Below are 17,915 nucleotides of genomic sequence, written 5' to 3' on the forward strand. Positions count from 1 at the left end.
AGATTTGGTGTTGTCATTTACCAAACTGTCATTCAGTAACTCCTAAGTTAAGCACATAGAACGTTTCAACCTTCGGAAGTCACTGCTGTTATAAAGCAGCTTGTTTGCTAAGTGGTTGACGTGATTTTCAAGTTGTTGTTGGTATTTAACACTGCGCTGTCTCACAATCTCACGAACCATCAGAAACTCCAAATATTCATGAATTTCATCAGTCGTATGTGCCTCTTCAATTGCTTTTGTTACTTTTTAATGAAGCGTTGTATATTATCTATGTTACTATTACTTAAGGTTCCCTTTAACTCCACACCATAACTCTAGATTGGTCGTCGGATAACTTTGTAAATCAGAAATTTATTGGACACTGTGAGACGTGAGTTTCACCATAGCAGCCAATGTAGTTCCCTATACTTCGTGTTCAGTTATTTTATTTCATCCTCACGTGACACTTCCAGGTCAAACACCGATCTACTGAACATGAAGTCCTAGGTACCGTACGCTTTGTGGGATCAAGACACAATTCAAGTACACACTGGAATAGTCACCCTTTCACTTGGCGAATGTGACATGCTTTGATTTATCATGATTAACTTCCATTTTCTCTTCCATGCGCAGAAAAGGTCTAATGCCATTTGCAGCTCCCACGAGGCTAGGTCAGGGTCTTCGTTAACGGCAAGGATAGCAGTGTCATTTGCAAATGTGGTGATGATGCAATCTTCCAGAACTGGAAGGTCCGCTGCGAACATGGAATATAACACAGGACCTAGTACACAGCCCTAAGGGACACCCGACCTGATGTCAAAGAATTTCGATAACTCATCATTACAACTTACCTAAGAGAAACGTAATTGAAGATAATTTCGTTAGACAAGATAGTAGGATTGAGGAAGTTTTAATTTTAATTTATAGAGCAAGCCAGGCAACCATACCTTATCAAAGGCCTGTTGGATGTGTAAGAATGCCGCCGAGCAGAATTTTCTTTCCTTCAGACATCCACTGATGATCTTGATGACTCTATGGGATTGTTCGATGGTGGAGTGGCCGTACCTGAACCCAAACTGGTGGTTCGGAATTACTCCCTCACCATCAAAAACTGGCCTAAGCCTGCAAAGTAAAAGCTTTTGAAATAATTTAGATATGACCGGTAAGAGGCTAACTGGCCTGTAAGAAAAATCTTCCTGCGCAGACTTCCCTGGTTTCAAGATCATTACCACCTGTGATACCTTCCATTCCGCTGGAAAGTAAGATGTCCGCAGGACAGCGTTAAACTTCATGTACGTGATGCCTTTAACGGGTAGAATGACAAGCATTTTGTGCGTTACTAACTCAAAACCCGGGTCTTTCTTTAATCGCCTTCAATGATGGATTAATTTCAGTAACTCCCACGTTGAGACTAATGACTGTCATTAGTCTTTAATATCCTCATCACTAGGATCTTCTTCATCGTGAGGTTGTAATCTTTCGCTTAAGTGTGGAGAAAATCGATCGGCTTTCTCTTTGTCAGTCCTCACCCATGATCCAGTACGTCCCTGTAGTGGTGAAAGCGTAGTTGTGGACCATTGTAGCTCCTTCGTAGCCTTCCATAAGGCGCATCCGTCTCTATTCAGGTTAGAGAGATTTCCAATATATTTCTTGAATGTTTCGTCTCTTACAGCCATCAACAACCTCCTCTGACTCCGCGCAGCCCTATTAAGAAGTGGTCTGTCTTCTGGCCTCCTGAATCGTTGATATTTTGTTTTTGTCTGAGACACTGTTTTGTAGATAGTCATGCACCTTCCTGCATAATCGATGTTAGAATGTACGTTTCATTGTCTATATCCTCAGGGTCATCGAGCGGAAATGGGTTAATCAGTTTTTCTCAATCCAGTCCTGATAAAAGACCCAATTTGTTCGTTTTGCGTGCAAGTTAGACCTTCTTTTCCTCCTCAACACCGTCGTGGTCACTCTAAGTAAAACGGGAGAATGGTTCGACGTCAAATTACAGCTGTTTTCTCCCAGAGTCTATGTAGATAATATACTTGAAGTGATAAAACAGTCAAGTAAATCCGGGATCTTTGTTAACCTGTATGTCTTGTTGACCTGTATGTCGGCTGGAATCCCGAAACTACGTCCAGACGTAAATGGTGAACACACCTCCTCAACATTCTTCCTCTGCTGGTTTCAACCGCGAATTCCACAACGGGTCTTTCGTGTTCCAGTCTCCTCCAGCGATAAACTAGAACGTAGTATTGCAATGTATTTGGAGAACAACTCATTAGTTATAGTATGGCGTAGAGGACAGTACACCGCGGACAGTCTTATAGGTCCAAATTAGTCTGTATCTTCAACCGTTGTTGCCTAAATCTGGTTAGTGCAGAAACCTGGAAGTTGGTAATCAGAGAATTCCTAATCAGTACCGCAGTTCCCCCATGGGCTAACCCGTCTGAGTGATTTGATACATACAGCGAGAAACCTTGAAGGTAATTCCGGTCTATAAAGTGCGTCTTTTTTACTAGTATTACGTGTAGAGAATTGGTAGTTGCCAAAAGTTTCTAGTTTTTTCCACCTAGAAAGTAGGCCGTTAATATTCCATATAACAGATCCAGAGAAATTTTGTCATTAACAGATTTTTGAACGTACCTAAGTAAGCAAGGCTATTAGACTTCCAATCTATTAAACTAAAAAAAATCTATATTTGAAGAAAGCCTGTCTAACCATTTCTTCCTTCGATTTCTTCCTTGATCATCTCTAGTGAAATCGAGTGGAGCAATCACGACGCGAAAGGCTCGTTGATCCTTTCTAGTGACGGTATGCCCTATTAAACCATGTTCTCGAACTACGAGTATATTTATGATTTTAAGTTTTTTTTTTATGCCTTGCTACCAGGCGAATTTTGTAATCCCCCTTTCACATGACCGTTTCTAACTGTTCGTATAACATTAGTACATAATTTATCCCGTAAAGTAAAATAGGTGGGGCTTGACGGGTTCCGTTTGGTTCTTAATATTTGTATCCTCTAATGTATTCGATATGGGTAATCCATCATTGCTAGGATTATGAAGTGCAGTTTCTAGGCATAGGTATGGTCCTCCACTGACTAGATGTAGGTTGAGATTCCACAATTATACTATCGTTATCCCTTGAATTTCCGGATAAATTGTTCGCTATTTCATCTCCAATTAATTTTCTACGAGCTACCTTACTTGGATCTCTCTCTCTCTCTCTCTACTCGACGATGTTAACGGACCACGTTTTCTTGATGTTATTTGATAACTTCCACAATCAGATGGCCCTTAGTCGAACATATTAGCTCGTGGTAACTGATCATGTTGCATTCCTCTATGGTCTAGGTTAACCCAACCAAAATATTAAAAAGATAGACTAAAATGACATATAAATAAGTATACCTTACAAAAAAAAATTTTTCCTTATATCCCAAATGTACAACGAGGTCCGCAGTAATCTTGTACAAATATCTATTTCACTAATTATAAAATATAACAACACTTAATAAACACAGCTACACCACAAAACAACAGCTAATTTTAAATTTGAAAGAATGGTAGTTATTTTTTAAAGTAACTACCAAGTAAGTATGGTAGTAACTTTACCATATAAAGTACCATACTTACTTTACCATATAAGTAAGTATGGTAGTAACTTTTACTGACTTACCGAAGAAAAGTACGGTATTACTTTTGGACTTATAAATTCGGTATTACGAAATATATTATACCTATAATTCGGTATTACAGACTTATATATATATATATATATATATATATATATATAGAAGGAACCCCCAATTTAAGTGGATGGTATTTTCTTACTCCGCATATCACAAAAAGGAAAAAACTCATTTTCACTCTGTGTGTGTGTATATATATATATATATATATGTGTGTGTGTATCCCTATGTATAAAATTTTGTGGCTCGAAAATCTCCAAAACTACTATATCAATTTCATTGTAATTTATATATGCTGTACTCGTATTCTGAGGTTGTGTATGTGAAAATTTTATGAAGATTGGATGAGTTACGCTCAATTTAAGATCAAAAGAATTTAAGCGGGCAAGTTAGAAACATAGTTCGTTATAATACTGTATGTTGGAACGTTAATGTTTCTTTATCTGCGGTTATTTTTATTAATTTTTTTAAATCATTGTTTTTATTGTTGTGCGTTTTTGACGTGTAACTATTTTTTATGGATCAAAAGCTTTTTTTTTGTAAAATTTTTAATTAGAATGAGTTCATACTTTTCGAAAGGAAATAAAATAACGAAAAGTCGGTATTCTTGCGCTTAACTGCTCAAACGTTTTTTTGAATAGCAAAATGAATTCTTCAATGTATTCTGAATACAAAATGTATGTAATAATAAATGTAACAAAACCGTTACAAAATGAAAAATTACTGATCCTATGATCAGTTAATATATTTAAAATGTTAAAATTTTGCAACTTAAAAGTAAAATTAAAAACAAGTTCAAAATATTTTAACTTTTTTACCTTTATACTTTACATTACCTCATTGTTACGAGTTGTCATCATTCTCTAAAAGTATTATCACAAATAATTCGGATGATCGTCAATTCGTTGTTCATATTTTGGTAAAAAATCCTTTAATTTCTTGCTTCGGTGTTTTAAGGCGAATACCGTTGAATATACTCGTATTCATTTTTTTTTTAATGTAACTGGTATCCTTAGATCAAAAAAAAATATGAATATGATCAGAAATATGATCGATAATATGAAATATTTGCAATATTTCATTAGTTCTTTTCTATTTTCATCCCCACTTTCTTTTTCTTTTTTTTCACCTTATATTTAGTGGTTTTACCTAAGACACTTTAATGAAAGTTTGTAAACAATAAATAATTTAATAATTTTCTCTATTGCCTGATTGGTGTAATACATCAAACATTATTCTTATGTTATTTCCCTTTTTCAATATATTACAAAGCAATTTCTGTAAAAATATATATACGTAAATACAGATGTCACGCCGAAACTAGTCAATATGGATTCAGGGATTGTCAAAATGGATATTTCCTTTGAAATCTGAAAACAGAAAATTTTCACGAAAATTTAATACTTCCTTTACTTCGTATAAGGAAGTAAAAACTATCATTATCTCACTAATGTTTATATTAACTGATCTACTCAATAATTCTCTAAATATTTTCCTTAATGATCAGTAATAAGATTAATCGGTCACGTATTATGAAATCAAGGCTTAATTAATTTAGTGAAAGATGAATAGACTCTAAAAACTATAAAAGAAGACAAAAATTAAATTAAAAAAAAAATATAATAATACATTTTTTTCAAAAATGTTTTACATTCTTTTCCTGCAAAGGTAAATTGTTGTCAACCAATTTTGAAGAAATTCGATCAACGGGGTCAACAGTAAAAAATGGAGACTAAAAACAGTAAAAAATACCAAATTATACGCAAAAAAATATTTTTTGGAATTCGGAAGATTGGAATAAATTTTTTTTTTTCAGATTATTTGCAATTGATTTAAATCGATATTAAAAAAAATTAAAGGTCTCCTTCCTTAATGCACAAAATTTTAAAAGACTGCTGAAAGTTTTAAGATTTTTTTGATCAATCTATATACTTTCCCGTTATAGGTATAGTTGATACAACAGCATGTGTCACTATAGACGGAAAAGCAAAAATTAGTAAAATTAAATGTTTAATATCATTCAACATAAATAATCTGAAAGATGATTTAATTTTTTTTAAAAATCTAATGGGCGTTTTTACTTTAAAAAGGCTCAAAACTCGAATACACGTACTTTCTCGCTTCTTGATCCTAGTTAGCTGAAAATAATCACGTTAAAAATTATTGAGCTTAAATCACTAGTGATGTTTTAATAGATTGTATACTAATTAAGTGGGAGATTTATTACAAACATTCGTAGATTTTATTTAAAAGTAGAATTTTATGAAGGCTGAAAGCACAATTAAAATATTAATAAGGAATTTAAATAACAAGAATGAAATTTATGTGAATAACAACATTATTACTGTGTTAATTTTTATTATAACTGTTATTTTCATAAGAGGAAGATAGAAAAAGTAAAGCATTGATGATTACCTTCAATAAATTTTCTAAATTATTAATAAAGATAGATTGCAAGTAATAACGGCGTTTCGTTAGTACGTACTCAACAGTTATTTTTGTGATTTGAAGACGACATAAGTTATTTCCGAAAACGACATAGTTATTATTACTACGAAAGGTAAAATTATTTCACTACACTACTTTTAATCAGTAAAACAGGACACAAAATTTTTTTCAAAAAACGATCCCTTAATGCTATTCATGAGGATTGACAGTGTAGTGAGTATCATTTTCTTAGAGAAAAAAGTTTATATTATTAGCCCGAACATAACTTCACACTTAACAGTGTTGAAAAACTATTAAAAAAAATAATTGCAAAAGTTTCTTATTTTGTGTTGTTTTATTGTAAAACCAAACAGTAATAGATTATTTACTTTATAGATATCAGTCGGGAAAGAACTTCCAAGAATATTAACAATTATTCCATAGTTTTATATCTTTCTCTTATTTCAGTTAAACTAAAATTTTATCCGTATTTTTAAAAAAAATGGTGAATTTTTTCTTAATACTAACGTTCTCACTTTTTTTCCATTTAAACATGTAAGAAACTTAGAACGGGAGTTTTGCATTGTTAATAGTGGTATGAGGAAAGCGACATTTAAAATTCTAAAGAAACTTGTCGGTGAAACCTGTTATGATTATTTTTTCTGACCGCCTCATGTAGGAGTTGTAGTAGGGGAAAATAAGATAAAAACAATAATTAGATCTGGTTCTACTATATTTTGCGTATTTGTAGGAAGAAAACAAGACGCGTTTAACAAAGGAAAAGAGTTTTATTTCATCACTATCGCCTTAATCAAAGGTTAGTTTTTAAAATTTCAGTTAATTAATTTAAAAAAGCAGTTACTCTGATTTAAAATGTTCGATATTAGTTTTAGTTTGTCACTACAATAATTTACTTATTCATTTTTTTATCCCTCCCATGTGTATAACCATTTTCATTAGAATTTTTAGCACCTTTTTTCTATTCTCATGTACCATTATTTGCTAAATGTTAATATATTTTCTTTAGTTTCCTGAAATATTTTGCTTTTGTACAAGTTTTTAAACAAGAATTAATTTATTAATTAAAATTAAACGTCTATACAAAATACAGTTTATGCTTTATGTTTCAACTTCTTTTTAGTTACACATTTCCATTTTTAATTACACATTTTATTCATCAAGTATTCAATTTCCCATTCGTCTAATTTTATTTTATTAATTTTTTACTTCTTAATAAAACTAATAAAATACAAACAAGTTAAGTTATTTATTTATTTTTCAAACCAGTTATAGTAGACTGTGAGGTATGTGATTGTAAATGAATGTTAGTAATATCATATCTTTTGAAAAGAATGATCTAACCACAGTGACTTACTTTTTACAAAATATTTTTAGCTGTCTTAATATATATCTCCAGCGAATATTGCAGCTGTTCTAACAGTGGCATCATGCGATAATAATGTAGGCATTTTTTTTTTTTTAATTTAATTAACACGTATTTAGAATGTGTTAAAAAAAGGTGTTGAATTCAGATTGTACCTGTTGATGTAACATGTCATTGTTACTTATTTTTTTATGTTTACGTATATTAAAATATTGTTATTGTGTTAAGAATATGCCCTTTTTTATGTACCCTTAAATTATCAAATTTGTTGTAAATATTAGTGGATTTGTGTCTATAATATGATTGGCAAATGTTGACTTTATGTTGCTGTGTAGGGTTTTTAAATGTTCATTGTGTCGAAGACAAAATGCAAACAAACCTCGTTGCGAACAATTAAGTAGATATGTATATCCAGAGTATTTTATTTGTTTAGCAATTGTATTTCTTATTGTTTTATTATTAGTTGTGAAGGCCTCGTTGTAAGAGGTTTTTCTAAATTTGTGAGCTATTTTTTTTTTTTGTATTCTCTTACAAAGTAAGAGAATAGAAAAGTAAGTGTGTAAGTGTAAGGGATCTTTTGTTTTATTTGGTTTGGTTCTAAATTTTATTTATTTTATATAGCAGTACATCAGTGAATGTGTTTTATATCTATGATTGGGTGCTAGGTATTTTATATTAATGCAAACTTCTATGTGATCTTCACGTGACATGGGTGTGTTGGGAAGTCTGTTGATTATATTTCTAAAAAACAGATGGTTTCATAAAATTGGGTGACTTGAGATGTGAATTGTATTTTTTATATAAGTTAATAGTAATTTAAATTGTCTTGTATTGGTTCCGTATATCAGAGTACTCATCACATATCTCTGCCAGTGAAGTGTTTTGTGAGTATATTAATTGTTAATAAGAATGTGTGTTTGTTTTTTGTTTTGTAGATAGATTTCATCTAAGATAAGGAAGCCTTAGAAAGGCTATCAGGTTTTATTACGCTTTATAATAACGTCATCTGAGATTTGTCTTGATGGAACTCTTTTACAGTTGAATTTGTTTTTAAGAATGGAAAATAATTTTGTTATTGGATTATTTGTGTGATAAGTTTTTATATCGAATGATGTTAACTTTAAGTTACAGTTATGTTAACGTTTTGATTTTAAAATTTTATGAGGTGTAAACTATTTTTTTTTTATATATGCGTTAATATTAGTTGTGTATGTACACGATATCCGTGTACTGGACGAGGTCAAACGGAATTTTAAATTCACTTTTTAATTCAGATGAGTTTTGGTAATATTTTATTTAATTTTGTCCAAATAATAACTATATTTTCACTGGTTATGCTTTTTAATAAAGTTGCCCTGTCGGTTCTGCCCCCCTAATACTCCAAATTAAAAAAAAATATGTCAAATTATTTACTATATTTTTCCTTTTTGAATTTAAGCAAAAGTAACAAAATAATAACAAAGTAACAAAGTAATGTTAACAAAGTAAATTAACAAAGTAGTATTAATAAAAAGTAAATAGTAACAAAGTAATATTTAAGTTATATTTTTGAAAAATCTTGAATGGTCAGTCCTTTAGGATGGAATAATTTAATTTAAGGAATCTATATATATATATATATATATATATATAGATTGAGGTGGATCTGTTTTAAGTCGAACTTTCTATTACGAAATTTTATTACTCTTTGATATTACAAACTTCTGTTGATTATGTTTAGAGGTTTCATTATTGTAGTTTATCACTTATCCCTTCCTCAAAATTGTGTGTGTTTTTTATGATAAAATGTTAACTAAAATTTATTTTTCTGAAACTAATTACGTCCCTCTGCCAGTGACCAACTTATCACCTTTCCTAAACAACTAAATTGAAAACGTAAAAATTAGAAGTAACACTTATTTTCATTTTAGGAACTAAACTAAGGACGGTTTTCAGAAATTCTTCTCTTCAGTCTCAGAATGGGTGATTTAATAAAAAAATCTTCTATAAATTTGAAAATATCGAAAATAAATTCATTTTATCATAATTAAATAAAAATAATTAAATAATAAATTTTATTATTTTTATAAAATATCTTTTTTAATTAATTTACCTTCTATTCTACGCGGTTGAAATTATTACTTTTGTTACTTTTACTTAAATTCAAAAAGGAAAAATATAGTAAATAATTTGACATATTTTTTTTAATTTGGAGTATTAGGGGGGCAGAACCGACAGGGCAACTTTATTAAAAAGCATAACCAGTGAAAATATAGTTATTATTTGGACAAAATTAAATAATTATTATTTGGTTAGTTATCTGCACAGACACATGGGTATGGAAAAGTGAGCAACGTGTTATTTCAAGCAGTACGATTTCCATCGATACGCAATTGAAGAACTTGACCCTGACTATTTCCGGTAATTTTATTAACATTTCATTAATGTTCTTAACATTGCAACTAATTATTTTATTAAGAGATCCTAAAAACTCACTAAACAAGTACTCAAAAAAAAAAATTATTACAATTACATGTCTTATATAACTTCTCATGCGTTGTATACATTAAGCTTTTGCTTTTACAAAAACAAATAAATTCTTCTTAACCTACTTTATTGAAATTATCGTATTACTCAAAGACGAGAAAAGTAATAGAGTTTCTTTACAGAGGCATTCAAAGTATAAAACATACTATTTAAATATACGAGAAGCAAGCAATTATTTTAAAACCTGCAGTGTTATTACCTTGAACGTCTTTGCAGCCTTATTGGATCAAATTAAATCGTAAGATCCATGTTATTTTTTTTCTATATTTTTATTTATAATGATAAATCGATTCCTGTGATTTTTATATTTCAATTTTTATAGCTTTGCTAAACCAAGTAAACATTTCAAAATATTTATCCTATAAGTATTGTTTTTTTTTAATTCATTCGCTCAGTCATGCTTTTTTTTCTGTTGTCCTTGGTCTAAATAACTTCAAAATTTCTAATCTCCTACTTTGTTTTTACTTTCTTCTGCATCATGTTTCAGAAATGTTACTATTTCAAAAATATTATTCAATTAAGCGGCTGAAAAATAAACTACAGTTTCATGAAAAAGTAAATATATACCTGTCCTCAATAACATTTTCAAACTAAAAACGATGTTAGACTTAGTATCTTTTACGAAATTGCACTGCAACAAAACCAATGATATCATTGCAATATGTCAGTTCTTTGCCCCGAACCAGAATGTCTCGGTAAATTTTAGGACTGATTTATTTAATATTGAATGTCTAGTGAGAGAAATTATGATATTATGGTAAATCAAATGGAGAATGTGAAATATGCTTAAAAATTTTAATAGAAGCATTCTAACTCATGAAGCGCCTCATTTCATAATTGAAAACTAGTAAAATTCTGTTCTGAGGAAGAAAATTTTATATCTGTAAAAAAGTCACAGAAATGCATTACTTTTGGCTTTATACTGCTAATAATGACGATATTTTAGATACATAAAAAACATGAAAAAACATAAAAAAAATTTATAATTTGTAATGTACATCGCTCTAAAGTTCAAAATTCACTTACAAAAAAATACAATCGTCATTCTTTTAAATGCATACTAAAGTGACAGATTGATTTTTTGGTACTCTTAATCAAAGCTTATTCGCTAAACGTATAGAAATAACGAGCAGAGTGTGCATTTCCACCAAAGTTAGTAATTATACCATTGACTTTCACGTAATTTGGTAAATTTACTAGAAAGAATTGTAAAATTGTATTCTGTATAGTAAATATTTCAGAAGATAGCGATTTTTCTCTCGTTAGTAAAAGTAATGTTCTCAGAATAGGCTACAGAATTATTGACACAGAGAACAGTAATATTACCAACGAGTAAGTAAATTTACATTCTTATTGTAATATAACACTTGAAAGCAAAGAATCTTTCCAAAATTTGGAGATTTAAAGGAGGCAGAAACGACAGGGAAAGTTTTATAAAAAATGTTTTTACTAGGCATTTTTGGACAGATTCTTTTCTCCCAAATGTACTACCCTGTGTACACTGAATTTTCAGTACTGCTCTTATATGTACCACAATCAGAAGAGTAAATTACATCTGTCGTTTACTAGAGGACAGTAATATTACTTCTGGACGTTTTTACAACGTCGAAACTAGACGATTTTGGTTTCTATTCAGTTGTAACTTATGATCATTGTTGGAGATAGCGCCACTGTTAAATTAGTAAAATAAATAAATAAGTTGTTATATATATTTACGTTATATTTAGACATACGCCTCCCCAACATGTACATGTTTATCCTACATACAAAGTGTGGATGACTTACTAAAGATGATTTTTCTTGTCTTGGTTTTCATTTGGTCAATGATTACTAGATGAAAAGTATTTTTGATATATCATGTTACATTTCTATTTTTGTTGTAGATAATGTTAGAAAAAATGCCTAATAAAATAAAATATAATAGATAATAAAAAATTAAAAAAAACATTAAAAACTAATGTAAGGAAAAAGAAAAGAAAATGGAGACGATAAAAAATTGCTTCCCGGTATTCATTTTGGAAACGTCAGGCCAACTTAGAATCGCTTATAAAATTCCCGCTTTATATTGACAAATTATTTATAAACAGTATTATGATTAAAATAGTTTTCCTGAAATAAATTTTAAAAATATATTACAATATGATAAGAAACCGATAGTATTAGGAAATTGCATGAGTTTTGTCTCATACGCCAATCCATCCGTTAAAGAGTTTACGAGTATATGACTAATAGGTTTATTCATCAATTTAATTAATTATACTATGTGATTTTTTATCCCATAGCCCATCAGTTAATACAAGATTTAGCTTGTATCGACTGATTCAAGAATATCCATTTACTTTTTGGCGTAATATTTGTTATCTAATAGACATAAACACATCGAATTGTAATAATATATGGCAATTACAGAAACAAACAAAAAATCTCTTTTACTGTAATTATGTACTTCAACATTATTTTCTTTATTAAGTCTTACAATATCCTTAAGTCTTAGTATCTTACTATATTGAAACGTAATAAAAATCTAAAACCAAATAATAATTTTGTAAACATGCAAGATTATATAGAATAATTAGCCAACACCAGTATTTTTTTCATATTTTAAAATTTCGTAAATATCTATAAGTTTTAATACGTAATTAAGTCTTATTTTTTGTAAATTATTTTAGCATAGTATTTGCAATTTCGAAATTTTAAGTTTATTTATTTTAAAACCGTTATATCTGTTTTATTTATCGAAGAAAATAAAACAAGAACAATTTCTAGATAACTACAAGTAGTTTTTAACAGAAACGTTTTGTGAGTAGTAACACTCCTTAAATTAATAAATTTGGTGGTGTAAAATGTACATTTGTCTAATTATATTTAAAACCTATTAGATATAAGAAATATAAAAATAATTTAATAATTGTAGTATAATAAAAAGTATTTTTGATCAACGATTGGCATACGAAACTTTTAAAATATCATATTTTTCCACCGGTCGCCTGGAAGGAATGTCCACTTAATTTTTTTATCACGGCTCTCAGACTTCATTTTCATCGAGTATATAATAGTATATAAGTATCTTCTATACTTATATACTATGCATATAAATATCGATTTATCCATTAATATTTTCTACTATGTACTGAATTTGAATATCCGTATGAGTTTCAAGAGGGTTGACTGATTTATAAAGCATCAGGAAAGTAATTTTCTTTTAAACTAATTGAAATTCAACATTTTCAACATTTCTGGAAAATAGAGAAGTTTCTTGTTATGAACAGAAATATAAAAGGAACACTTTCAAAATCTGTTAATATTCATTTTTAATCCAATTTTCATATTCTTCAGGAGGGGAGGTTAAAAGGAAATTTCTAAATTCTATTTACTCTACGTTAGAGATAAACTTTCTTGGAAAATCACAGGTTGTAACTCAACAGGAGATACAGATATCTTCATTCTTAAGAAATCCTCTTTATGTGTTTTAGAGGGAGGGAAATATTTTGTTTCTTAATGAAATTTGACTAAGTAGAATGAACACCTCTGTAAAATTTCAAATTTCCAGGTTTTTCAATCTGATTTTGACATTAATTAATACGAAATTGAGGAAATTTTCGTTTTACACAAGATGATTAACAAAATATTACACTGTGTTCCTGTAGTGTATTCCTGGAAACCACTTGAAGGAAAACGTTTGTATAAACGTGTACTTGCAAATGCCTTGGTTTTAAGCTACGGCTGATAAAGAGTTCCCCTTATTTTTACTCTACAGGTAAAATATTATTATAATAAATCCTTTAGAAAAATTTAGCCCTAACCAATCTTTGTAACTTCCCTTATTGGCGTTTCCCCTTTAAACTTAAAGATCTTATTGGACAAACACACGAAAAATGAGCGGTCTCATTTACATTGGATGTGCGGTTTGATTCTCAGTTCCCAGTAATAATGGATAATCTACGTAAAAACAGTTCTTCAGCTATTTAACTTTCTACAGATACACTCTCACTGAAAAAAATTATTGAACTAAATTTTATGCCTGTCCGTAAAATCAAAAAATCGATCAAAAATTTTTAATTTTATAGATTCTCAATTTCTTTACAAATTCTTGGTCTTTAACCCTTCTCGATGCGTTAAATTTTTGCTTAGATGAAATTTAGAGCTCCACAGTCGTTTTATCCACTTTATAACACACTCGTCAATCTTCTTTCTTTCTTTTTCAGTTTAGCCTCCGGAACCGCCGTAAAGTAATACTGCAGAAGATGAATGAGGATGAAATGTGTGAATGTAAATATAGTCTTGTGCAATCTCATGGTCGACCATTCCTGAGATGTGTGCGTAATTGAAACCCCAACCACCAAAGAACACCGGTATCCACGATCTAGAAAAGAAAGACACTCGTCAACCTGTGAATAATCGTTACTACTTATCTCAACCCTAGCTCTCCGCTTTTAAAATTCCAAAAAGTTTTAATTTTTTGTTTATTACTTGTATAGTTAGATAATGAAGTTGGTAATATACCTTGTTTTAAAACATCACAATTAGTTTTCTTTATTATTTTAAATTAAAAACAATTAATAGATTTAAATGCAACTACACTGAAAAATAATATGGTGTCACCATATATTATTTTCCCCCATATCATGGAATGTAGTAGTGTTAATACGATCTACGAAACAAAGATCAACGATAAGTTAATACAAAGTGTTTAAATCACAGAACACTTTATCGTCATTATTTACTTGTTTCTCAATTAAAAATATTAGAATTTAATGAAATACACTAATTCTGATATAGATTTCAAGGTACCTTGAAACCCCGAACCAAGGTTCGGTTCCAATTATTCAGTATTTCGATTTACTGCAAGATAAAAAAGAAAAAAAATATTTGCCTGAAATTTGGGAATATATGCTTGGTTAAAAATTTGTTGGACTTTATTCAGGATACGCCACCATTTCAGAAAGTGTTTAATTTAATAAAATATAGATTTCTGGATAAATAAATAATCGGATAAAATATTAATTGTGGTGTCCAAAAAAAACTTTAAATTTTTTTAATATAACAACTAACTTATATCATTTAGTATTTTTTTTTTTGTGCTATATACCAAATTGATGTGGTTTAAGAGAATCTTCTTTGACTTATTTTGTTACTATTTTAAAAATTGTTTAATTGGAATTATTTAAAAGAAGAAGATGAAGAATGAGAATATTAAAAACAGAAATAATATTAAAAAATATTTATTGCATTTAATGAATAGAAATATTTTGTTAATATTATTGGGGGTTTCATGTTTCCATGATAAGATAATTCTTATTAGTTTTCTTTCTTATCGTTAATATGCAACTTAAAAGTATTTATTTAGAAATAAAATTGTGATTCGATTGTTTTAAATAGATAATATTATCATGTCTGCATGACAAGATAGATAACACGGTGAATTACACAGTAACAGTAATTGTGAATAACTCAGTAATATAGATGACAGTGATTACGATAATAAAAAAATCATGCTTATAAAATTACTTATTAGAAAAGATTAGAAAAAACTTGTTTAGTTTCCGGGAATCACCGTCAGGTATTACTTCAGAGGATGATATGTGTGCGTGTAAGCGAAGTGTAGTCTTGTACAGTCTGAGATCGACCATTTCTGACATGTGTGATTAATTGAAACCCAACCAGTAAAGAACACCGGTATCCACAATCTAGTATTCAAACCCGTATAAAAGTAACTGCCTTTACTTGGAGTTGAACGCTGGAACTCTCGACTGCGAAATCAAAGAGCGACTGCCAACTCTCTTTGCGATCTGCAAAGAGTTTTTACGTACCTACTGATACCAAACCCAACAATTAGATTTGTTAATGATATATAAATCTAATTATAAATAATATTAAAAGATAAACAAAGAACATGATTGCTTTTCCGTGTTCAAAGAACACGTTCATTGATTTTGATTGTTATCGTTGAATTATCATTTTCTTTATTTTATATTTGCTTTCTCTTCGCTTTAACTATAAATTTTGTGTAAAAATATTTGATAACATGTGTTTGAACCTATTAGTTAAAAGAAGAGAAAGATAATAATTATAATTAGCTTCTATTTTAGTTTCCGATCGTGGGATATATCTAAAACATTGTTACTCTCATATTCATTTAAATATCCACTTAATAACTCAGTTTTTTATAGTACTAAAAAAAAATATGTGTTAGTAGAATTAGATGCACCACAAAGATCAAAATGATATTACGTATTTGTTTTATCGATGTAATGATAGCATGCAGCGGGTTAATTATGCACTCTTCTGCATATATATCTGACTTATTTAAATAATATCTGTGATGCAAATGCTTTACAAGTGATGCTGGCTGTGTCCTTGTCAATGGAGAATGTTAATAGACTCGTTTCCATAAGTTGTTCTGATTCTTTCCTTCATCTTCAATAATTTTTTTTCGTAAGCTTTCAAAGATTGCTAAGATGATGTATTCAATTTAGATTGACAAGTAAAAAGATATTTGGCGAAAACAAATCCGATTAATAAAAGCAAAATCAAAGATATTCAAAAGTATTTAAAAATTCAACACTAAAAAACTGCGCAACACTTTCATTATTTCAGTAGGGATTGATAAATAGCACCATCGTATTTCGGTTGACAGTATCGCTCACTCGCTTCAAGATGAAATAAAATTAGTTAATATCTTAAAATTGATTATTTAATATCTTTCTTACATAACAGTTTTGTAGAAAATAATTGATACTGCAGAAACACTTATTTTACAGATATCATCAGATGATCTAAGAATTCATGGTTGCATTGGTTCAATCTAAATTCATGGCATCAGAATTCATGGCATTATTTCAATCTAAACTAGACTACGGATGTATCGTATATTCATCCGCTAGAAAGTCGCACTTAAGAAAGTTAGACGTAGTTCATAATAGCGGAATAAGATATGCAACAGGCGCTTTCCGCACAAGTCCGGCGGCTAGTCTGATGTGTGAAGCCGGAATAATGCCACTACATTATAGAAGAGAGATCCTTTTGTTAAGATATGCAGCAAATGTATGGGCTTTCCCTGCTCATATAAATAATAAATTGTTTACGAATCATCCTATGGCTGCAGTATATGAACATCGTGCTACCTATTCCAGACCAACCGGAATTAGGTACCACGAATTAAGAAGAAAATATGAAATTGCTATACCAGAGACACTAGCAATTTCTACTAGAGAAATACCGCCATGGCTCTTGCCAGCGGTAAATACAAATTTGGATCTCTCTCAAGGAGAAATGAAAAAGAAACCAGCAGTGATCATCCAGCAGGAATTTTTAGCAACCGTCAGTAGTTACGAAGAACATATTAGAATTTATACTGACGGTTCTAAAACCGAACATGGTGTTGGATGCTCGATATATGTAGAAGAAGCCCACTTTTGGAAACTGCCAGATGTGGCCAGTGTCTACACGGCAGAACTCACTACAATTCAGCAAGCTCTTCGCTACACTGAACACTATTGCGAAGAGAGAGTGATAATATATTCCGATTCATTAAGTGCACTCGTCGCAATTCGGAACAAGAACATTAAGGATGTCTTAATTGCAAACATCCTGTCCATTTTATACGTACTAAAACAACGAGGACAGCGATGCGTATTTGTATGGACTCCGGGGCATGCTGGTATTACAGGTAATGAAATCGCAGACGAAGCTGCCAGAAAGGCAACAGTCTGCGATGATTTGGATACATTTCCTGTAAGATTGGCAGATGTTAAAAACCGTCTAACAAATATAGTAAAAAACAAGTGGAACGCTGAATGGAGGAGTTTAAATACAAAATTAAACTCAGTTAAAACTTCTCCTTATAAATGGAAAAGCGACTTTAAGTTGACTTGCCGAGAACAAGTAGCGGTGACCAGACTTAGAATCGGTCAC

General features: G+C 30.2%; 1 long non-coding RNA gene across 2 annotated transcripts in view; it reads left to right on the forward strand.

The window, feature by feature from the left end:
- The first annotated feature begins 6,660 nt into the window (after positions 1-6,660).
- The window catches only part of LOC142319180 (uncharacterized), a 41,509-nt gene continuing 30,254 nt past the window's right edge, over positions 6,661-17,915 (forward strand). The window contains exon 1 of one of the 2 annotated variants that reach the window (XR_012755128.1): positions 6,661-6,908. This is a non-coding gene — a long non-coding RNA (uncharacterized LOC142319180). The remainder of the gene's footprint in view (positions 6,909-17,915) is intronic. The other variant, XR_012755129.1, reaches the window with a different exon arrangement.

The sequence above is a fragment of the Lycorma delicatula genome, chromosome 2 (genome assembly GCF_047948215.1).
Source record: "Lycorma delicatula isolate Av1 chromosome 2, ASM4794821v1, whole genome shotgun sequence".
Lineage (NCBI taxonomy): Eukaryota > Metazoa > Arthropoda > Insecta > Hemiptera > Fulgoridae > Lycorma > Lycorma delicatula.